General features: G+C 37.1%; 1 protein-coding gene across 1 annotated transcript in view; it reads right to left on the reverse strand.

Annotated features, from left to right (window-relative positions):
* The window catches only part of LOC106091379 (netrin receptor unc-5), a 159,262-nt gene extending 136,263 nt beyond the window's left edge, over positions 1 to 22,999 (reverse strand). The window contains exon 1 of the mRNA XM_059368926.1: positions 22,521 to 22,999. The gene's annotated coding sequence lies outside the window, so the exon portion shown is untranslated. The remainder of the gene's footprint in view (positions 1 to 22,520) is intronic.
* Between the last annotated feature and the right edge of the window lie 2,797 nt (positions 23,000 to 25,796).

Consider the following 25,796-nt stretch of genomic DNA (forward strand, 5'->3'; position numbering starts at 1 on the left):
AATAAACTTGGTCAACCCTAAGCCGATTACAGGCTTAGGTGTATGACCATGTGGCGGTTAAATATCAGCACTCTTGGTCAACCCGTATCCGATTACAGGCTTAGATGTATGTCCATAGTGGTATGGGGCCGTTTAATATCAGCACCCTTTTTTAGAATGTAGCGGATTGCAGGCAGCAACGAAACTAAAAAAAAACCTTAAAAGAACAGGGATAAACTTCTCACATATCAATGAGTGCAGTCCGACTCAAGTTTAAGCTCAATGATTAGATGTCTCCTTTTTATAGTAGAGGGGAAAAGTTTTTGCATGGCTAAGTACCTCACAAATGTCGCCAGCATTAGGAGGGGATAACCACTGCTGGAAAATTTTTGCTTTGATGTTCTTGTCAGGATTTGAACCCAGAATTTCAGCATCATAGGAGGACATGCTAATTTCTGCTCTACGGTGGGCACCCAAATTCCCTATGAAACTCAAAATCTTAACAATACACTCGTTTTCTATTGGGTTGCCCAAAAAATAATTGCGGATTTTTTAAAAGGAAGTAAATGCATTTTTAATAAAACTTAGAATGAACTTTAATCAAATATACTTTTTTTTACACTTTGTTTCTAAAGCAAGCTAAAAGTAACAGCTGATAACTGACAGTGGAAAGAATGCAATTACGGAGTCACAAACTGTGAAAAAATTTGTCAACGCCGACTATATGAAAAATCCGCAATTACTTTTTGGGCAACCCAATACATTACTCGTTTGCTGGAAATCAAAAAATTACCACAAACATTACATGCACAACTAGAAGCTTCTAAAATATAACAAAGTAAAAACAATCCTATCCAGGTGTTCCTTGATCCTTACTCTCCCTCTCTCTCTCTTATCCCAAAAAAGTAGTTACATGCTGTTTCAAACCATGTCATTATTCATTTTTAATGAATTCATTACACTTACAAATTCGCCCCTAGCCTTAGGGTTATCTTGACAAATTTAACCCTTATACCTATCCACATTAATTTTTTACCCAGGTAAATAGCTAGCAACTGTAATCATTTACCATGATTACACAATGAAAACTTGATTTTCTTGATTGACATTTCAGTTTGAAATTAGCTCACAGATTAGATGAGAGTCACTGGTGCCATGAAATTTGTGTAGAACAAAAAAATGTTTCAAATTTTCGTACCTTTTTTTTTGAATAAAAATCAAAAATAAGTATCACTTGAAAATACGTACCACATTAACCATAGGTTAGATTTTAAAGCAGTTGACAATGGCGTTATCATTATCCTTATCATATCCTTTGTATGAAATCACATTTGAATAATACACAAAGCCTAGAGTATTGAAAGCAACCCTTATTATGGGGTCAATGTATATTTTGAATATTTTGTATTGTGTGAGATGGTGAGAAGATTATGGGGACAGCATGGAGTTGAAATGACGGAATTCAACAAAAAACATTCACATCATTTTAACGAGAAGCTTATTTGAGGGTTTAGAATTGTACAGCAAAGTATTGGGCAACGCAATAGACTTTTATGGTATTAATATTTTTGTACGATTTCATTCTTATTTAAACATTTGGTGAAACATTTTAAGGTACGAAAACATGATTTTCATAAAGAATTTTATAACACGAAAATTTTTACAACAAAATTATTCTTAAGTGATCTTCGTTGGGCGCCAATTTTTTTAAACGCAAAAACATTTTTGTTTTTTTTGTACTTTTTGTCGGAATTTTGTTAATTAGATGTTTGTTTGAATTAATCTTAAGTGCTCTTCGTTGGGCGCCAGTTTTTTTAACGTATGTGCCTTGAACCTGACTTTGAAACATGCAGCTAAACCCCTTTACTATTACAACTTTATAGAAATTAAATTTATAGAAATTAAAAAAAAACCCTTTAATGGCGTAACTTTGGTTGTTTTCAATTGCCTCCTGTCGGGCGCCAGTTGTTTTATTGCATTCATAACTTCAACAAAAACTTTCAACATTTCAAAAGCGGCTGCTTTAGTCAATCTGTATTGACAAAAGTCCCCATAATCTTATTTGAGATATTCTGAAGTGTCCATGGTTGGGCGCCAGTTGTTTCTAACGTATGTGCCTCGAACGTGATTTTGAAATATGTGTATAAAATTGTCTAGGGTTCCAACATTTTGGAAATTATCGTTTAAAATACCTGATAGCTTAACGTTAGATTGGTCTAGGTACTATCTATTGTCTCCCGTCGGGCGCCAGTTTTTGTATAGCATTTACAATTTCAAATAAAACTTTAAACAGGGGCCATTTCAGTCTTTATGTATTAACAAAAGACATCTCCTTTAGAGGTTTGTTAAAAGGATTCAAAATTGCCCATGGTTGGGCGCTAGTTTTTTTTTTGTCAAGTGCTAGTGAACTAAAAGAGAATTGAAAGCATATTTCTTTAGGCCGCTAGTATTTCTTGAGATTATTAGTTGTTCATACATTTAATTGTTCAAAACTTTGATGGCTATACTTAAGTTTGATATTTTGCTCCTAGTTGGGCGCCAGGTATTTTTTTATTATAACTTAAACTAAAATGTTCAACTTTTCACATAAGTCGACCTTTTTTATTTTCTTAAAGTTGAGAAACAAATTTCATTCAATATTTATTTCCTATTTTATTAAGCTTGTTCCAAGTTGGGCGCCAGCTGATTTTGAATGCAAATGATTTGGTTTAAAAATAAACAATTTTATAATTGAGACTGGCATCCAATATTATCTGCTGAATTTTCGTTAACCAATAGGTTCGGTTGAAATATATCGTTATCGTTGGACACCAGTATTGCCTTACGCATATTACTTGTACGAGATTTTGAAAAAATCATTTTTTTTACCTCCACCATTGGATGGGGGTATACTAATTTCGTCATTCCGTTTGTAAAACCTCGAAATATTCGTGTAAGACACAATAAAGTATACATATTCTCAATCGTCATGACATTTTCGTCGATCGAACCATGTCCGTCTGTCGAAAGCACGCTAACTTTCGAATAAAGGAATAAAGCAAGGTGCCTGAAATTTTTCACGGATGTTTTTTATAACTGTAGGTTGGTTTGGATTGTAAATGGGCCAAATCGGTCCACATTTTGATATAGCTCCCATATAAACCGATATAGTTCTTGAGCTCTAAAGGGCGCAATTCTTTTCCCTTTTTGATGAAATTTTGCACGATGACTTTTTCTATGACCTCCAACAGTTCTACAAAATATGTTTCCAATCGGTTCAAAACTGATATAGCTCCCATATAAACTGATCTCCCGAATATACTTCTAGATGGCCCAATTTTTTATCAGATTTGGCTAGAATTTTGAAGATGACTTTCCCTACAACATCTAACAGATCTACAGATCTAATCGGTCCACAACCTTACATAGCTCAACCCTTGTAAACCAACTATTACGTTGAACGCCTGGGTTCGAATTCTGGCAGGACCATCAGAAAATTTCTCAGCGGTGGTTATCCCCTCCTAATGCTGGCGACATTTGTGAGGTACTTTGCCATATAAAAATTTCTCCCAAAGAGGTGTCGCTCTGCGGCACGCCGTTCGGACTCGGCTATAAAAAGAAGGTCCCTTATCATTGAGCTTAAAATTGAATCGGACAGCACTCATTGATTTTGAGAAGTTTGCCTCAGTTCCTTAATGGAATGTTTTTGGGCAAGTTTGCATTTGCATCCGTTTTTGACTATAAAGAGCTACATGGGCAAAGAACTTGACAAATGCGACCCATGGTGGGGTATCTAAGATTCGGCCAGGCCGAACTTAGCACCCTTTTACTTGTTTGGCATTTGAGAGGAACCAAAACGTTGCAGTTTCAGTATTAGGCGGCTGAATATTTTATTTTGTTAGTTTTATCAAAAGTAGTCGATAACCATTTTTTTTGTCGAAATAAGACTATAAGGAGGGGGGTTTCGTGCTTGGGAGCCAGCTGCTTGTGTATTTAATATATTGTATGATAAGACAATCAAGACGACCAAAGATATATAGATTTAATACAGTATTTCGCTCTCACAATATATAAGAACTTTATTTTACTATCTTTTAAGAAGGTTCCTGCTCGGACGCCAACTACATATGTAACTTATATAAAACCGCAATTGTATATTTTAGACTGATGTATTTACAACTTAAAGTCTTAAGTGCTTTTCGATAAGCTTTATTTTATATACCACCTATGACCTAGACAGGGTACACTGTACCCTACACACAAAATATCTTTGCTTTTTAAACATAAATACATATGCTCTTGCTATCATTAATTGTAATTACAATCTAATTGTACTAATCGTTCAATATGTTGTATTTTAGAAATTATTTCCTTCAAAAATTTTATAGTGAAACTCTTAACTATTTAGTTTTAATTAAGGTTTTGCTAAAAGTGTTCCTGCTCGGGCGCCAACTAATTGCACAAACTTTAGCCATACATTTAAAGGGCTACAATAAATTAAAAATTTTACATTGCAAACCTTGACAATTTTATTTTAGTTGAGGTTTTGTTGAAAGTGTTCTTGCTCGGGCGCCAACTGTATGCGTAACTTACAATACTTGCGTCAGAATTTTAAACTTTTGATTTACAGCGATTACAGTCAAAAGGGGATTGCATTTTTTACCTTCTTCTGTTTATAACCAAGATATTCATAAATCAGAGTGTAGCTGCCTGGGCCCAAGTAATTGGCGTAATTTAATTTGAAAATTTTTAAATTATTTTTTTTTTTTTTTTGCTTACAATAAATAACCCTTGAGTTCGGTTATTTATTAGATTCCTGCTTGGGCGCCAACTATTTGTATTACTAATATCACTTAAAAAAAATTTTTAAAATTTTGCTTTAAGTCAATTACATTCAAAATACGCCAATGGGTCAGGTATCGTAAAATTTAGTTTAAAATTTATTTTATTTTCTTTTTTCACTAACATTTCATTAAGGATCCGGGAGTAAACTTCTCGCATATCAAAGAGTCCTGTCCGATTCAAGTTTAAGCTCAATCATTATTTGAAAGTTGTAATATACTAACATTTGAAATTTAGATTTTTAAGGGTTTTTGCACGGGCGCCACTTATTTGGCCAACAACTTAAGGGAATTTTTAACCGGATTTTTCGAACATATTCTAGCTTGAGATCATATTCAATGATTTCTTTCAAAGAATAGCAAAACTAAGAACTTATAACAGTTAGACTAGTGTGTGCTGTCTTCAAAACGCTTTGACTGGCATGGTGGATCGCGAATTCTGATACACCATATAGGTATCTTCATCAACTACTTTGTCAAAATGATTAAGGTGCTCAACATACCCAACGACTATTGAGTACGGTGTAGGGCATGCTTTTGTTTTCAAAGAGGTCTCATCCTCTAACTCTCCTTAGCGCAGTAAGAGAGAAGAAAGCCGTTCCTTTCACTATTCCGATACAAACTAATCATCAATGCGAAGAACAACAGACAAATCAACATTGCCAAACTCTTTTTGTTGTGCACTTGTAGATTTTTGTAGTGAGAATTTTTAACTTTTCATTTAAAGCATTAACTTTCAAAAATATTAGATATTCTTTTCAGAATTCTTTATATCGAAAGTGTTTCTTCGCAGCAGACATTAGAAGGTTTCTGCTTGGGCGCCAGCTCTTTTTTTAATTTTGCAATGAGAATTTTTAACTTTTGATTTAAAGCGTTTAATTTCCAAAATTTTATTCTTTTCTTGATTCTTTATATCCAAAGGGTTTCTTCGCGGCAGACATTAGAAGGTTTCTGCTTGGGCGCCAACTCTTTTTTTTAATTAAAAAAGAACTGCAACCAATATTTTAAACTTTTTAAGATAAGCAGTTTTCAGTAAAGTTGCTAATTTAATCTCAAGATCTTCAAATCTCTCTTTTCAATTTAAAATGTTTGTAAAAGGTTTCCTAGTTGGGCGCCAGTTGTCTGATACTTTAGCTACTAACAACTTTTGATTATTGACAAAAGAATTTTATTTTTCTGGCTCAATTTTTTGACAACATGGAATTTTTATTTTGCTTTCCCATGATAGGTTCTCCCAGTTTGGGCGCCAGCTATTATTCCCCTTATAGGCTTAACATGCTTGGGAATTCATATTAAACTCTTGTCATCATTCATATTTGTTTTTTGTTTTTAAATGCAATTTGGACATGGTGCTTTTATTTGTCTTATGGTATTGCTCCATTTCTGGATTGTAAGAGGCTAGCGGCAGTTGGTCCAAAAAATTAACCATAGCCGATGACAAAGCCCAAACTGATAAAAACACCCGCTCATTTTCTTCATCTTCCGCCTCGCTACTAACTAACTTTGGTGACGCAGCAAGCTGCTGCAACTTTGGACAACTTTCGGCCACCACAAAAAAAGGGCAAATAATAAATTTATCTAAGAGTACCAAAAAAAAAAAAAATATAAATAAACAAATAAAAAAATATGGAAAAACAAAAATACAAACAACAGCAGTGTGTGACAGAAGGCAGAAAAACAACATCATCAGCATCTCAGGCAGCCGCAGCAGCAAAAACAGCAGTGGCAACATCATGGCATGTGAACTGGGCCTGCTGCTGCTGCATGCCGTCTGCTGTCATATCGCTAACAAAGTGCCCAAAAAAAACAAAAAAAAAACGCACAGACTTTAAACTATTACAAGGAAATGCGTGGGTTTGCATTGTTTTTCTTTAAGCGTTTTCATTTCGTTTTTCTGGTTTAATTTTCGTTTTTGGTCTCTAAACTTAATTTTGGGGAAACATGAACTTAGGCTACATCATTGAAGCGGGCTTGCGCCACCAAACAAACGCTGGCTTCAAACAGTCATCATTTGGACCCCTTTCCGCTTGAACATAAAGACCCGCTGGTGTCTTAAGCTGACTGGAGCACCATTAGATACAGCTTTTAAATGGAGCGACCAAAGACCATATGACAATTCAAGAAAATGAGAACCCCCAAAGACCTAGGGACTATAAAAAATACTTGTCTTACATTTTGGAGGGGAGGGGGAGAGGCTTGTTGCAGAAAGTCTAGGGAGTAGTACCAACTAACTGGTGGACACATGTTTTGGATATGCTTGGCATTTTATTTTGTACTTTTTTTTTTGGGGGGGGGAGGCCACTTCAAAGTAATGAAAATAGTTGGAAATTTATTTTACTGATGTGTACTTCAATAAAATCCAAAGACCGAATTGGCAATGGCGACAGCCAGCGACCCAACACAACCGCACCGCCAATGATGATGGTGACATGAGAACGTTTATTAGACTCCCCCACGTCACAGTAGCAGTAGCGGTTAGATATTGTCCATATGTATCCACTTAGTCAGTTGGTTAGTTGGATACGCTTGTATGTGCTAAGCAGAAAGAACATGGGTCTTTGTTTTTTATGATATCGTCGTCATTGTGGTTCTTGAAGCCAAGAACTTGGCTCGCTGATTTGATGGCTTGTATGTAGGGTGGTATACCATTGTTGAACCCAATTGCCGTATGCGACGTATGACGTTATTGTTACCACTGCTTATGTCTCTTGTTGTATATTGCTTGGCGCTCCACCAAGCGACCTTCTTTTGGCATGGAAATCAATTTAGAATGAATAGCGCGACAAAAAAAACCCCAACTTATTTTTGTCATTTCAAAAGAACAACTTTTTTTTTGTGGTAGGGGTAGTGATTTGGTTACTTTAGCAAAAATTTAAAAAATCACAACAAAGCCAAGAAAAAAGGAAGCTGACTTAAATACACCAGGATATGTACAAAGGATGGCTGAAATTTAATCCCTACCAAAGAAAGGTTCGTTGATGTTTAGGAAGTTAGGGGCAAAGGCTGTAATCGGAAGTCCTCAAATTTGTCAATCTCTCATGGAGATGCGGAAAGGTTTGCCTTTTTGAACAAAGAAAATAAAAATCCTATGACAAAAGATGGGGGATATATAAAAGAAAGTATAAAATCACCATATTGAAGTTGAGGAATAACAAAGCTGCAGCTATTGAGGATTCATAATAAAGAAAATGAATATTTTAAGCCAAGGATGAAGAGAACATTGACCTTATCCTATATCTGAGGGGAAAAAATGTAAAAAAAACATTCACATATTTGTAAAAGTAACAAGGCTGCTGGTACCGATGGCTTATCAACAATCACAAGGTCAATAGCTAAAGAGCTTTTAGGCCGCAAACGAACATAAAGTGAGACTAAATTCTTTTTACAACCAAGAAAGAAAAATGAGCTGTAATGGCCACAAGATATAACAAAGCTGCGGGCGCCGATGGATCATATTAAAAACATATATTCTTATTAGAAAAATTAGCATGGGGAGAATATTGAACTCAACCTGTATCTGAAGGATAAAAGCTATTGAGGAATCATAACATAGAAAATGAAAATTTTAAACCAAGAATTAAGAGAACGTTGACCTTATCCAGAATTTGAAGGACAAAGGAGAAAACAATAACATATTTTTTGAAATAACAAGGCTACTGCTGCGATGGTTTTTCAGAAATTATAAGGTCAATAGCTAGAGAGCTTTTAGGCAGCAAAGAAATCTTTCTACGCCCAAGAAAGAAAATTAACTGTAGTGGTATCAAGATATAACAAAGCTGCCTTTCTACGCCCAAGAAAGAAAAATAACTGTAATGGTGTCAAGATATAACGAAGCTGCAGGTGCCGATGGATGATATTAGAAATCTTTATTCTTGCTAAGGAAGCATGAAAAGAGTTTTGAACTTGGCCTGTATCTGAGGGAAAAAAGTTTTGACTCCTATATACTCGTGGAAGTTACAATGCTGCAGGTACCGATGGATTTGTTGTAAATTATAAGATTAAAAGTTATAGCGCTTATAGACCGCCAAAGAATATAAAGTTACAAAAAAGTGTATTTGCATCAAACGAAGAAAAAACACCTCTAATGGAGAAAAGGTATAACAAAACAGCAGGTGCCGATGGGTCACATTGTAACAAAGAAAATTTATATTTGATGTGATAGCATGAAGAGAGCCTTACAGCTTTTTTGCATCTAAAACAAAAAGTAGAAAACACCCATATACTGTTGAAAGTATCAAAGCAGCAGGTGCTATGTGGCAAAGCTGCTGGCATCAATGGATTATAACACAAATTTTAAATAGCATACCATAGGAAAAACACGCTAACTACAAAATATATTTAATCTGAGTAAAAATAAAAGAAAACGCCCAAATACTCATAGAAGTAACAATACTGCGGGTGCCGATGGATCATAACAAAAATTTTAAATTTCACACCTTAGGAAAAATATTTCTTTAGGCTCAAGAAAGAAAGATTACCTTTACAGTGTACAAAGTATAACAAGGCTGCAGGAGCCGATGGATCGTAACAAAAAATTAATATTTAATGCCATGGGTTGAAAATAACATAAACTTTATCTGAACAAAAAGAATAGGAAACAAACAAACAAAAAGAATAGAAGAATTCTGTCCCGAATATCCGGAAATTTTTTGAAAAATTCGATCTCCCGATTTTAGATCTTGGACCCATAAAATGAGCATATACTACCCGCTTTCGCTGAAAATTTTCACATTAGGTCCTTCAACATCCTTGTTCAATATGGCTTCCAACCGGATACATTTCGACTTAGCTGCCACATAGCCCGCTCTCCCGATCTAAGGTCTTGGGTCCATAAAAGGCGCATTTATTATACGGTATAGTGACCTATGTTAGGCTGTCCGACATCCGTGCCCTATATAGTTCAGACCGGTCTATATTTGGATATAGCTGCCATATATACCGATCTCCCGATTTTAGTCCTTGGACGAATTTTCGCGTTGGATCCCACACAATTTTTCAATCGCTGAAGAAATACTCCAAAATACGATCGTGGTGCTTCGAAACACGTCTATGACATCGTGAAGGTGATCAATCGTGGATTTACGCGTATGCGACCAAAAGTAAACAGCATTCAACTGTATGGGAGTTTCAAGATGAGCCAAATCCAACAAATGTTGCTCGCGCACGTAGCACTTCCAAGCAAATGATCGCCTAGTTTTTCGGAAAAACTGGGCATGTCGCAATCGTACCACTAGAACAACGCAGAACAGTCAATTTTGAGTGGTACACAACCATTTTTTTGCCAGTTGTCTTCAAAGAAATCAGGAAAACCAACCGCAGAAGACGCTTCACTCTTTAGCACGACAATGAGAGCTCTCACACATCGGCTTAAACATTTTTGATCCGCCATATAGTTCTGACTTGGCACCGAATGGCTTCTTTTCATTCCCGTACGTAAAAAATAAAATGAGAGGTCAACGTTTTTCGAACCTGAAGAAGCGGATGATGCGCTCAGAATGCATGTTTTGGATATTCCTCAATCAGAGTGGCAAAAGTGCTTCGACAATTGGTTCAAACGCATGCAAAAGTGTATAGATCTTAATGGGGAATATTTTGAAAAACAATAAAGCGATTTTCGATGATAAATGTTTGCTTTTGTTCTCTCATCCCGAAATATAAAAGGCAACCCTCGTATATAGAGCCAATCACGATTAATTGGTTATAATTATCCCCATGTTATTGATAACAATCCAGGACAACTTTGCACTTAAATTCTATCCAGAACATCTGACCCGCACTGGATAGGAATAAAATAACACTCAGCACATATCTGCAATTTAGCCGTTATTTGATATAAGTAAAGCACCTATAATGTGATGCTTAAGAAAAATCATTGAAAGGTTATATTGTCCCCTACGTCATAAATGGAAAGGTATTTCAAAGACCCATACGTCCCACATTTTGACAAAACTCTGGTACCCAGTCCTATGTTCCAGATTAACCCGATGGAGTTCTTCAGCAGCCATGGGCCGCCGCCTCTGTGTATAACACATTGTTACGACAACAACAATAAATCTATAGGGCACCCCTACCCGAAACCTGAAATTTTTTGGAAAACCCATGCGGGGGAACTTTTGTTTATAGGGATGCCTACGGGCCTTTGCCCAAACAATGCACCCAGAAGAAAACATCTGTGTACCACATGTTATAGAAATTTATAGAAATTTTCAAAAAATTTCAATCACTTGTTTGATTGGATCAAAAAAAAAATTAATTGAAAATTATAAAAAAATTTCATTATTGTTTTAATTGGGTCAATTAAAAAATTTTTAAAAATTTTAATTATTTTTTATTTCAATATACCATCTTTATTAATTGAAAATTTTCTCGATTACTTTTCAAAAACGGTGAGGGGATATTATCTTTTTTGTGATTCAAGCAGTTTCAATTAAAAAATTAATTGGAACAATTCATTTCGTGATTGCAACTAATTTTTATTTTTTTCTGTGCATATGCACATTTGGGGGGGCGATGGCCCCCTGACACTTGGCCTCTTATTTTAATAACAGATACGCATACTACTCTAAAATATCTTTCATTTAAGTTCGGTCCGATCGGTCTATATGCCCGTTTGGGCGATTTTTAATGGGGCATTCTCCTTAGGTATATGACACCAAATTGTTTCTGTTCTCACTCCCATGTCGTCTGGTGGGGGTTTGTATTACTAACCCAATAGCAATCTTGGAATTTTTCACCCCCCAGACCATGAAATGGAAATTGGTCCATAATGTAATCGGTTTTGCATACCTCCGATATAATCCAAGCTACGAATTTACGATTTCTTTAGCACCTGGCGATCATAATTCTTAACCATTTTATCAAAAATGTGGCATGTTGAGTTTTGCTATAACTTCCAATATGCCCTCTAAGTATGGTCCAAATCGTTCTCATATAAACCTATTTTCCAGTTTGAATTCTTAGACAAAACATATAAGTCTTTTTAATTTCGGCTTATGTTTTAGATAAAAAAAAAATCTTAGAATAATACTAGAGCCCTTCAACAATGAATTCCATTCATCCTTATACAACCTAAGCTCTAGGGTTTTCCTTAATCTTTTTTCTTTTTTTTTAAATGGTTCCCAAAGAAGGTGTTTATTTGTTTCAGATAATTACAATAATCCCCCTAAGAATTGACAATGATAAAAAAAATTAGACAATGTTCATACAGGCACACATTGCCCACATGGAAGAATGGAGTATCAAAACCTGTAGTTATTCTATACCCATAAGGCAAGCCCTCATCTTTTTGTCGATATTGACACAAGAAAAATGTGTATTTCGGTCTCTGCTCGAAGATTATCCCAAGCAAATGACCAAGAACCCTCTGAGTATCAATAAAAAAGATTAAAAACAACATCTCAAATTTCTCAACAAACTAATTAAAATGACAACTCAACTCAAGTATTTACAATGATTCTTGGAAAAGTCTATAGTCTTTCAAAAAAAAGAAAAGGGCAGAGGATGAAGAGTAGGAAGAAGAAGGAAAAACGCTAAAACCTTAACGATATAGAAGATGTACCAGCACGAGTATGCATTGTTGCAAGACATTTCAAAAGTCTTATGGACTAAGACGGCCAATAAAAAAAGCAAAGCCATCAAGCAAGGGTATTAAATAAAAATCCTTAGAACGTGAACATGAACGTCTCAATGCCTTAACCCTTTAGCAGTTTGCCCAACTACTTTAACTTGAAGGGCCTTAAGTTGTCCTTAACTGCATTCAACACTTGAAATTGAAGTTGCAACAGTGTTAACAAACCAGCAAACACACATATGCACACTCACAAGCACATGTGCAAAGCAATCTCCAAAGGTGGTGTGAGCTGGCATTTGTGTATGTTCCATATTTTTAAGTTGCTGCCATGTTTGGTGTCCTTTGCAGTCATTTGAAGAGGTGGTATGTAGCAGTGGGGACTGCATTTTAAGACCTACTGCAGTTCCTTTGCCTTTTTCCCTTCATTCATTCAGTTCAAAAAAAAAACATCCTTGCAAGCAAGCAACAAAGAGACCCCAACGTCTTTTCGTTATTGTTGCCCATGGCACTGAGGGGTTTGGGTATGGGTAAAAGGAATACAATAAGCATTAGTGTAAAGCGATTGTATGTGTGCTCATGTTTAAATTATTGTCGCCTAGCATGCACTCGAAAAAAAAATTGGAAAAACTTTTTTTAAAAAATATTTTATTCGAATTTGAACTGCTAGCAAATATTAGGAGAAAAATATAGCAAATTAAAAAAAAAAAGTACCTTAAGAAATCATTTGTCATTCCGACGAAAATTCATAAATATTGTGGTAGCTCTATCTAAATCTGAAGCGATTTCTATGAAATACAACAGCAATATTGAGAGTCATAAGAGAAACTTTTGTGTCAAATTTTGTGAGATCAATTAGCAAATTACCAATTTATGAAAGTATTAATCCAATCGAACAAAAACATATATGGGAGTTATATATGCAAATCGGAAACGATTTCGTTTAAAATCGATACATATAGTAAAAGTCAAAAAAGAAGACATTCTACAAAAATGTTGTCCAAATCTGTTGAGAAATACGCTGACAAAGACTTTAAAGTTAAAAATCGGGCGATACATATAAAGGGCGATTTTTTAGGAGCAATAGGAAAGTTTTTCAAAAAACAAAACACATACAATTCAGAAAATGCATGAAATCTTTACTTGAATCGATAGTACGGTCCATATAATTTAATATTTCATGCAATGTTGACCGTGACATCTGCTTAATCCAGTTTTGGCATACTCTTTCCAACAATTCGTCCGGTATCTTACAATTCGTCTGTATAGACATGACCTTTAACATATTCCCTCCAAAAATAGTCTAAAGGCGTTAAATCGCACGATCTAAGCTGTCAATTGACGGGTCCCGAACGAGAAATAAAATGTTCGCCGAACTCGCCTCTCAATAAGTCCATTGTTACGCGTACTGTGTGGCATGTGACACCGTCTTGTTGAAACCAAATGAAACCATACTCTTTCCAACAATTCGTCCGGTATCTTACAATTCGTCAATAGAAGCGGGCTTGTCTGTATAGACATGACCTTTAACATATTCCCTCCAAAAATAGTCTAAAGGCGTTAAATCGCACGATCTAGGCGGTCAATTGACGGGTCCCACACGAGAAGTAAAATGTTCACCGAACTCGCCTCTCAATAAGTCCATTGTTACGCGTACTGTGTGGCATGTGGCACCGTCTTGTTGAAACCAAATGTCATGCAAGTCAAGCTCTTGAATTTTGGGCAAAATAAGTCACAGTTACGTTACTATTCGCATCATCTTTGGAGAAGTATGGTCCAATGATTCCACCAGCCCATAAACCTCACCAAACTGTGACTTTTTATACCCTCCACCATGGGATGGGGGTATACTAATTTCGTCATTCAGTTTGTAACTACTCGAAATATTCGTCTGAGACCTCATAAGGTAGTGACATTTGAAGGTCGTGACATTTTATGTCGATCTAGCCATGTCCGTCCGTCTGTCCGTCCGTCTGTCGAAAGCACGCTAACTTTCGAAGGAGTAAAGCTAGACGCTTGAAATTTTGCACAAATACTTTTTATTAGTGTAGATCGGTTGGGATTGGGCCCTTTAGAGGGCGCAAATTCCAAGACGATAGGATGAACACTGAGTCCTGTACTGTGTACACAGACAGACAAACTGACGGACAGACAGCCGGACACCCAGCCGAACATACTGCCTGACAGACAGACGCCGCACAGGAAAATGGACAGACCAACAGACGAAGAGACAGACATTGCAAATTTACCCATGAAGATGCCATTAAGAAACAGGGGCAAACTTCTAACATATCAATGGCTGCTGTCCGATTCATGTTTAAGCTCAATGATAATAGATCTCCTTTCTATAACCGATTCCGAAAGGCGCGTCGCGGTGCGAAAAAATCTTAAAAACGGTCATAGTCCGGTTCTCTGTTTTGTGGTTTGTTGGTGTTTCCTTCAGTGTAATAGGGTCCCAACTTGAAGCCGCTATCTGCATCCAAAAATGTAGTCGCCCTTTGTGTGTGGACCCCAAGGGTCGCTTTGCATGCCGTGAGGTTTTCACGAGGTTTGGCACAAGACCCTATGAGTGCGTGTATTTAGAGCCAGGTCGGGCATTAATCTGTACATCATACCAACAGAACCTTTATTACCAACCCAATGTTTACGAGGCACAGAGAGTTCTCCAATCCCTATCAGGGTTAAAAGGGATGGAGGCAACCCTAATTTTCAGAAACGCCAGATATCGATGATGGATGCTGCGATTTAAGCGAAATTTACTGTGCTTTCTTAAAAATTTGGTATTCAAATTTCGGATGGGGTACCTAGGGGGACGGGCCCACCCCACAAAACCTACCAAATATATATTTAGACCAATCACGACAATATGGGACTCAAATGAAAGGTATTTAAGATTAGTAAACGTATCTGACATTCAATTGTCGGGCCAGGTGTTAAGGGGACCACCCCAACCCCCCAAAACACCCTTAAATCGGGCATATTTACCGACCATGGCAATATCGGACTCAAATGAAAGGTATTTAAGAGTAGGATACGAATCTGATATCAAAAGGTGTGACCAAGTGTTTTTTGGGGGCTGCAAATTGCAAATTTTGCCCATTCCACTAAGGAACAGGAACATTCCACATATCAATGAGTGCAGTCCGATTCAAGTTTTAAGCTCAATGATAAGGGGCCTCCTTTTTATAGCCGAGTCCGAACGGCGTGCCGCAGTGCGACACCTCTTTCGAGAGAAGTTTTACATGGCATAGTACCTCACAAATGTTGCCAGCATTTGGAGGGGAAAACCACCGTTGAAAATTTTTTCTGATGGCCTCGCCAGGATTCGAACCCAGGCGTTCAGCGTCATAGGCGGACATGCTAACCTCTGCGCTACGGTGTTTTGGGGGCTGCCTCCCAAAAACACACCCCAAAGAGGACAAATTGACGAGCATAGCAATATGGGGCTCAAATGAAAGGTCTTTTTGGAGTGAGCCACGAATTTGATATCATTATTCGGGAAAAGTGTCTATGGGGCCACCCCTACAACACCACCCAAATAGGAAGTTTTTGCCGACCATTGCAATATGGGACTCAAATAAGAAGTATTTTATAGTAGAACACGAATCTGATATACTGTGGCAGCCCTACCCCTAAACACCCCCCAAACCGGACATGTTTGCCGACTATGGAAATATGGGACTCACATGAAAGGTATTTGGGAGTAGACCACGAATCTGATATCAACATTCGGACAGACTGTCTAGGGGACGTCCCACCCCCATAACAACCCCCAAATAGGACGTATTTGCTCACCATGACAATTTAAGTGTTAAAGAGAGTGGAGGACATTGGTAGTTTTTTGGGCCCATATCCAAAACTAGACATATTTGCTGACTTTTCCAATAAGGGGTTTAAATGAAAAGTATTCGATATAAGAAAAAGAATTTGATATCTAATTTTGAGGCCAATATGGGGTTCAAATAAATGATATTTGAGAGTAGAGCACGATGTTGATATATTTTCAGGGCTAAGTGTTTGGGGGGACCAGCCTACATACTCCCCAAAACGCCCCTAAATCAAACATATTTTGGACCATCTCAATGTGGGGCACAAATGAAAGGTATTGGGGAGTAGAGCACGAAATTAATACTCTCTCGGGGCTAATTTCTGCGGTCTACCCCTTCCCCAAAACACCCCACAAACAGCAGTTGTTAATTGACCATTGCAATATGGGTCTCATATAAACGTATTTGGGAGTAGAATACGAATCTGATATCGAATTGTGGGACCAAGTATTAGGGACACCGCCCCTACCCCAAAACACCCCCAAAGAGTACAAATTTACCGACCATGGCAAAATGTGGTTCAAATGGAAGGTATTTGAGATTATAAAATGAATTTGATAACCAATTTTGGTGCCAAGTGTTTGGGGGATACCTCATCCCATAAACTCTCCTTAAACCAATGACGATATGGTGTTTAAATAAATGGTATTTGAGAGTAGGGCACCATGCTAATATTTCTGTCAGGGCTAAGTGTTTGGGGGACCATCCTAAAACACCCCTAAATCGGCCATACATACATACACACCATGGCAATATGGGGCTAAAATGAAAGGTATTTGGGAGTAGATCACGAAATTCATACCTACTTTCAAGACTACGTTTTTGGGCTCAAATAAAGTCTTTTAAGAACGGAGTACATCTAACATCCAAACTGAAATGACTCTACACCCTCCGAGAGAATTCATAGACCAATAAAGATCATATGGGATTCAGATAAAAACATTTATATTGTTAAAGTGTGAGTCAAGCGACCATTTTCAAGCGATATACATAGACCATTTCCCGTCTCTGTTTAATTGTCGAAAATAAATATTCAAAGGATAATTTTTTCCATATAATATAAAAGAAGGCGCTGCGGAGCGGGCCTGGTTCAGCTAGTTTTCTAAAAAAATTCAATTTTCATAAAAATTTATTTAAATTTTTTTCAAACAAATTTTCTTTGTTTTGCCTTTAAAAATCCTCTAATATTCTCTCAGTGCATGCCTATATGCACAAGTAAGTGCACATTTCCTTCTTTTCTTTAGTCCTTTTTTGATTTTTCCCCTTCGTTGTGTGCAGGGGGTTTTTTTTGTTTTTGATCGAATTCAACGTCCAAGAACGATACATTTGGTTTCACATTTTCATAAAGTGTTTGTTTGCATTTGTTTGTTTGTAAATGTCATAGAGTTCGTGTGTGTATATTTTAAAGTACTTTAAATGTTTGCTGTAGTAGTTTTTTGGCTAGTGTTTTTGTTCGATGCCACATCCTTTGTGTATAGTAGTATGAGAATTGTATGTTGTTGTTGTTGTTAGTGCACTCTTATTCTTTTTTGATAGGTATTGTGGAATAATTTCAACTTATTTATATCATGTTACAACACAAATATCCTGCTGCACTTTGCTGCAGCAAAGTCTCTATTGCTCTGCTGCTCTGTACGTCTGGTAGTCTCTCTATGCTCTTTACTTTACTCCACTCTACTTTACTCTTGGCAATGCAATAAGCAGGGCACTTCATTGTTAAAATGCAGCTCTATAGAGTGACGGCAACAACAAGAACAACAAGTGTGTGTCTGAGTGTGTGTGTGTGTGTGTGTGTGTGCAAGTAGAGTGACAACAACAGAGACCACCGATTAAAATGACACAACAGCAAAAGATGTAGGAGAACACCAAACAGCAACAACAATGAAAACTAGTATGAAAGGACTTCGGTGACAACAGCAATATTGCCAATAGCTTTAACAATGACAAAAATAGTAACATCGTATACTAAGAAGATGAAGTGAAATGAAGCAAGACCGACCGACCAACAAGGACTTGCACAATAGAAAACGGGGACAACGTTAGAAATTCAACGGCAGTAGCAGCAGCAACATTACCATTGGGGAATATTAGGCAACAACTATACTGTCAGTTTTATGGGGAAAAAAAAGAAACGGTAACTCAAACAATGTACAAACTTGTACACAAACTTTTATATTCGCTCTCTCTCTCTCTCTCTCACTTGCTTTCGTCTAAAGAAATGCTTTTCGTTCCTTTAGGAAGTAACGAAACATCTGCAACATTCAAAACAAACCCAAAGCAAAAAAGCATATGTTTGTGAGAGTGTTTGAGTGAATGAATGAGATTCGCTAAGTGAGAGTACGTGTGTTTGACATTCGGGGCTTTGGTTTCTGTTTGGGACAACGGTGTTTCTTAACTACCAGAGTTGCCATTTTAAAATTTTTTAAGTATAAGAAGGCAGTCTATGGGAAACGTTATTTCGCTATTTTTCAGCTTGGAAGTAAGCTGATTCAAGGATTTGGAAATTTGAAAACCAAAGAATAGTATATGGCGATTGTATTAGCAAAGTATAGGATCGACATCACAGGGTGTGTCAAGAATTGAGAATGGCATCACAACAAGACCAAAACATGACGCATTTTACTAAATCAGTCATGAGACAAGACAAGAATTCAGCTGTGGATTAGTAATATACTTTTTAAGGGCACAACAGGCCAATCACTAGCTTAGCTGTATGTCCATATTTGCATGGGACGGACAAATGTCCGCACATTCTTTTTCAACCTACCCATACCGAAAATACCTTGTCTCGAGATTTACTGCGGTGCATGGGAGGCTAGCCACAATTCACAGAAGGCCCTAAAAGGTGGCACAATGGTGAGACATATGAATCAGCTCGCCTGGGCGTTCTGGCGATTGAAACCTACTCTGTATCGTACACAAGAATGGAGGTTATACAAGCATATGCCAACTACAGAGAAATAAGTCTCTTTCCTCTCGTATGCAAATTACTTTCGAGCGTACTGTGAGAGAAAATCCACCCTAGACCTGATATTCATGCTGCGTCAAATCCTGGAACAGACTATTGAAAAACAGATCGACAACACTTTTTTGGCCAACTACAAAGGCGCCGAGAACATCTTTTGATCTGACACGCGATGAGTAACAGCTGCCTTTGAAAAGGTCGGATAAGAGTCAGCTAAAGTAGATCTGGCAGTTCGTCTAGAAGATCGAACGGTCTGTTATGGTAAAGTTATGCTTATTGATGCACAGGATGCTTATTGATGCACAAGACGAGTTACCAATTTCGCACTAACATTTGTTTTTGATTTTCTTTTTTAGAGAAAGTTATTCGTTCAAACATAATGGTGTGATACCGTAATATTTAACTGGAAAATCACCGCCGGCTATTGTTGGCGAACCCAAACAAAATGTTTTTGGGTCGTAGCAAAAAACGTTATTTTCATACTGGTAGCGTTATTAATCACCATAGTGGTGGTACAAAAAGAAATGCAACAACACCTGAAATAGTTCGGCATCGAGCCAGGAGTCAAATTAATTGCGACTTATTATAGGGAAAACTGTTTGGAATCTACTTTGGAGCCGTGGGCCCGCAAACATTTCGGTCGTAAACTTTGGACATACCATCCTAGTAATAAGACTCAAAAACGGCTGAACCGATTTTCATGAAAAGTTTGGCCCCCCGGTGAAAATGCAAATTTGCCCATGAACATTCCATTAAGGAACAGGGGCAAATTTCTCACAGTGCAATGCGTGCTGTCCAATTCAAGTTTAAGCCCAATGATAATGATGAGGGACCACCTTTTTATAGCCGTGTCCGAATGGCGTGCCGCAGTGCGACACCTCTTGAGGAAATATGTGCATCAAATGAAAGGTATTTAAGAGTAGAGTACCTACTTGATGTAACAATTTGACCCCATGTGTCTAGGGGCCCGTCCAACCCCAAAAATCGCCACAAAATTACAAATTTACCGCTTGGGGCAATATGGGTATCAAATGTAAGGCAATTGGGAGTAAAATACGAAAATTATATGTAATTTTGGGGTTAAGTCGTAGGGGGGGCGCCTCGACCTCAAAACCACCCCCAAACGGACATGTGGGTCGATCAGGTCGACAATAAAGGAACAAGGGATATAAGAATTTGGGTCAATTTACGGGGGTTTGTCCCAGCCCAAAATTATGCCCCAAATGGACATGTACACCGAACGGGGCAAGATGGGACTTAAACGAAAGATATTTGAGAGTAGAATACGAAAATTATATACAAATTTTGGGTCAATTCCCGGGGAGTCGCCCTAACCCAAAAGTATGCCTCAAATTGACAATGTGGGATTTTAATGAAAGGTATTGTTGAGATAAATACGAATATAAATTATTTTCAAAGTTGAACCATGCCAAACGGGTGCCGCAAACACTTCAAGGTGTAACAATAAAAATATGTTCAAAAAAGCCCTAACAGATGGAAGAAATGAAAAATTCTCAGTTGTTTATATGTGAGTGCGAAAGGAATCCGGCCGACATGGTACGGATAACTTTTGTTTTTATTTTATTAACAATTTGGGTTTCAAAGACTTTACTTTTCCTTTGTCTATGATATGGTTCAAATTGGTTTATATAAACTCATCTCCCTTGTTTACTTCTTGAACCTCTGGAAAACGCAAATGTGATCCGATTTGTCTGAAATTTTGCACATAGTGCTCTGTTACGACTTTCAATAACCAAGCTAAGTACGGTTTAATGCGATCTGTAACATGACATAGCTCCCATATAAACCGATCTCCCGATTTGAAAACTTGAGTCCCTGGAAGCCGCAATTGTTATCCGATTTGACTGAAATTTTCCTTCTACTGTTCTACGGTGATAAGTATGATCCCAATCGGTCTCTAAGCTGACATATCTACCAAGTAAATCGATTTACCGTTTCATCTTGTACGGCCCCTAGAAGTTGCAATTTTGCCTGATTTTACAGAAATTTGGTGCGTAAAGTACATACATATGTGCCCTTCAACTGAGTTCATTGGGAAAAATTTGTAGAAAACTCAATAGTGGTGGTTTCCCAAAATATGCCCCAGCTTAGTAGGTATCTACTTGCTCAATTTAATTCTTAAAGCACTGTTCTTTTCTGACTTCCAACAAACATAATGGCAACCCCATGCATAATGTTGCCTTATTTCGCTACTATCCAACGACAATACGTTAACAATACATTTGGCATTAAACACGTCTTATTCACAAACTCACACATACACACACACACACAGCTATGCTTAACGAAAGATATTCACGGGCGGTCTCATGTACACTAAAAACATTGAAATATACACCTTTGCTGCTGCTTCTTCTTAGTCTTCTTCACCATTGCCATTGCCTTCGTCTTCCTTTGCTTAGTTTTTTTTTTTTATATTCAGGAAAAGACGTTTTAGGGGTTTAAACAGAGAGTGACGATTTGTGTATGCCTGCCGCCTGTCGTGCTGTGTAGCTGTCGGTGGTTTCTTTAAGAAGTCTACCACACAGACACACAAACATTTATTCCCTAAGTCAGTCACTCTGACTCTATGGCATACACGTCTTGGGTCCTTTGTGAATCGAAAGGAATCGAAGACGTAACAAAAGAAATATTCAATTTTCCGCCTTTTGTTGTGTTGTGTTCGGGGGGTTCATTGAGTGAGTTGAGAGCGTGATTGTGTGTGTGAGATTGTGTGAATTTTTTATTTTTGTAATTTGTAATTTCTTGTTCCTTCTGCTTCTTGTTTTTTGTGTTTTGTTTCAAACCTTTAAAAAGTTTTACAAGACCAATAACAACAATGCCAAGAATGCTTTTTAGGCCTGTCAAAAGGACGTTAGAATACAACAAACATACAGACGCACACACACAAACGCACATTTATGATACAAGGAATCATTTCACAAGAACAACCTACTCTCATACACTTTGACTTCACACGCAATCAGGGATAAAAAGCCTGAGCTCAGCTGAGCCACTTAGCCTCTGTTCTTATGCTGGCAACATTGTTATACAAAGTTAATTCCGGCCATCTCCTGTTGACTGTTGTTTTGGATTTTTCTTTGAATAGTTGTGATTTGATGATGATTCGTCGTGGCTCACAGCCGCCAACAATGTAGGTGAGGGCAAGGGGGTTTGGCGTTTAGGGAGCATGAGTGAAATTGAAGGTAAAATTTTGGTTTGCATTTTGATTTTGATTTTGTGTATCATCATAAGAATTTAGAAGATAAGCCAAAGATTTTGCAAAGATAATTGTCCGCTTTTACAAAACCAAATTAAAAATTTCTCTCTCCCCACATATATAATAGGAAAATAATACTTACTTTTAAGTAATTATTCACAAAAAATTCCACAGCAATCCCAAAAGATGAGTTTTGTTTTATATCCACACTTCTATACAATTTGTGTACACTTAATAATTTCTTTCTTTATTTTCTTTTATAGATATTTATTAGTATTATTTTCTTTTTTGTTTAATCCAAGGACTTGTACATTTAGGTTGACCTCTCTTTTTGGGCTCTCTTTCGTTATTATTTCAACAATCACTCGCGAATTTTGTATCTCCAAAAATTTATATTTGCAGTTTCCAATTAGGTTGTTAGTTCCTGCCTTTCTTTCTTGCCACTCAAAACAAATCAAAATTCTTGTGGGTCGCTCCAAGAAAATAAAACACAAAAAAAAAAAACCAAAATCGAAATTGTAATAATTACGGTAACAACATCACGCGTCCGTCGTTAAAAGAATACATCGACCGTTGTACACATCCGTCGCGTTTGACATATCGAAACAAACTGAAGTGAGTGGTGTATCTGTGCAAGAGAGAGAGAGTGCCCTTACACCTCATCAGAGCAACAGAGGAAATGAAAGCACCATGGTCGTTGTGCATGCAAACGAACAGACTATACGAATTGCGGTGGTAGCAGGCAAAATATGAAAACAAACTTCAAATTGAAGGAATCCCAATCGTATGGGGAGAGCGAGCGAATGAATGAATACATATGAGAGCAATTGTGGCGCCCTAACTCACATTCTCATACTCCTCAAGCAAAAACAGTGATGTCAATGATTTGCAAACTTTTTGGAAGTAGTAACTAAAAGAAAATAGAGTAAAAAAAAGAAAAGAAATGGCCAATGCAAATAAGATAGAACGAACAAATTTAAAAAAATAAAAGCATAATAAAATCGGCTGCGCCTAATCTAACATGGATCGCGTTAAACAAGTTTTTTGCAGATTTGGATATAGCTCCCATATAAACCGATCTCTACAATTTGACTTTTTGAGCCTTTGGAAGCCACAATTTTTGTCCGATTTGGCTGAACTTTTGCACATAGTGTTATGATTTCCAACAACTGTGCCAAGTACGGTCCAAATCGATCAAGAACCTGATATAGCTCCCAGCTCCCTTAATGAGTTCTTGGGCCTCTGGAAGCTGCAATTTTCGTCCGATTTGGCTGAAATTTTGCACATAGTGTTTTGTTATCACTTTCAACAACTGTATCAAGTACGGTCCAAATTGATCAAGAACCTGATATAGGTCCCAAATAAACCGATCTCCCGATTTGACTTCTTGCGTCCTCACAAGCCGCAATTTTTTCCGATTTGGATGATATTTAGCATGTGGTGTTTTGCAAAGACTTCCAACAACTGTGCCAAGTACGGTCCAAATCAGTCTATAACCTGATATAGCTTCCATATAAACCGATCTCACAATTTGACCTCTTAAACCCTTACAAGCCTTAATTTTGGTCCGATTTGGCTGAAATTTTGCATGCGGTGCTCTGTTACTACTTCCAACAACTGTGCCAATTACGGGGCAAGTCATTCTCTAACCTGATTTAGCTCTCTTATAAAGTGGTCTCTAGATTATCTCTGTTCGCTTCGTAGAAACTTAAATTTTTGTTGGTTTGGCAGATGTTTGGTATGTAGAATAAAATTATGCCCTTCAACTGAATTTAATTTGTGTAAATTTTTACCAGAATCCCAAATTCGGCCCGGCCTAATTTAGCGCGCTTTTACTTGTATAAAATAAAAGTACCACCTGAAGTTTCAATTGAAATCATCTTATATACTCATTATAAGCCATTCTAAGTTCGTGAGATCTAGATCATATTTCTCACGTAGCTCGGGGATTTAATAAAACTCTCCCTTCAGCTAAAGTGAATGAATGGAAGTGGAGGCCACCGTGGCGCAGATGTTAGCATGTCCACCTATGACGCCGAACACCTGTGTTCAAATCCCGTAGTGAACATCAGAAAAAATTTCAGCGGTGGTTATCCTCTTACTAATGCTGGCTACATTTGTGAGGTATCACATTTTTGAAATAACCTGCCTTGTTAAAACTTCTCTACCAAGTAATGTCGTTATGCGGCTCACAGTTCGCACTCGGCATAAAAAAGGAGGCCCCTTATCATTGAGCTTAAAACTTTAATCGGACTGCACTCATTGATATGAGAGAAGAATCCTCTGTCGTTTAATAGAATGTTATTGGGAAATTTAGTAGTTTAGTTAGAAATGGAAGTAGAGAGGTATAATACTTTTACAAGGGGCCTCATTCACTCTTACAAATTTCAAAGAAAAACTGCGTTAGTACCGATTTTGAATGTAACTGGTAGAAGGGTCAAAGGATCTGTTCCAAATTCCATAAATGCTGGGTAAACAAGGAAGCTTTTTACGGGCTCAATATCTTTAATTTGTATAATCACTGTTTCCAAATTCGGCACTGTTAATCATCGAATCTCCGCAAAGGTACGATTAATTCAAGAATTCTTATAGCGAAATCGGTATACACACTCAACCAAATTTGTCATTCAAAACTAAAAAAAATGCTTGCTAAAACAGCAGTTTTTGTCTGCTGAAAATGGAAAAGCAGACATTACTGCATAGTTTGCTGAAAATATCAAAATCTGTCTGCTGAATATTATTAATTAATTTTGCTGCTATTGTAGCAGTAGTTCTGCTATTACTGCAATTTCAGAGTAGCAGGCTTATTGCAGAAAAGTATGTTGGTTGCTGAAAATTATTGCTGCTTACTTATGAAGGAGATGTTAGAGGAAAAATTAGAACAAATACACTCAACTAAATTTATTATTCAAAAAAGCATAAATGTTTGCCAAACAGCAGTTTTTGAAGATGGGAAAGCTGACATTACTGCTGTTTCAGCAAACATTGGACTGCTGTTTAGCAAACATTTCTTACTGCCATTTCAACTAACAAAATCTGCTGTGTTGAGTACACAAGATTTTGTTAGTTGAAATAACAGTAAGAAATGTTTACTAATACAGCAGCCCAATGTTTGCTGACACAGCAATAATGCCTGCTTTCCAATTTTCAGCAGACAAAAACTGCTGTTTTGCAAACATTTTGGCTGTTTTAAATAATAATTTTAGTTGTGTGTATGTGTCCTAATTTTTCTTCTAACACTGATGATGTCACCACATATATAAATTATATTTAGATAATTAATTTGAACTTCGCTCATAGACTGGTTGGTGGAGCTTGTGTATATAGATAAGTGAGAATTATCTAAAAAGATGCCGCAAACAGAACTCTGCTCTCAATGGCATGCAGTTTGCATTTGCTGTAAAATTTTGAGAGCTCA

Source organism: Stomoxys calcitrans, chromosome 5 (assembly GCF_963082655.1).
Source record: "Stomoxys calcitrans chromosome 5, idStoCalc2.1, whole genome shotgun sequence".
In the NCBI taxonomy this organism is placed as follows: Eukaryota; Metazoa; Arthropoda; class Insecta; order Diptera; family Muscidae; genus Stomoxys; species Stomoxys calcitrans.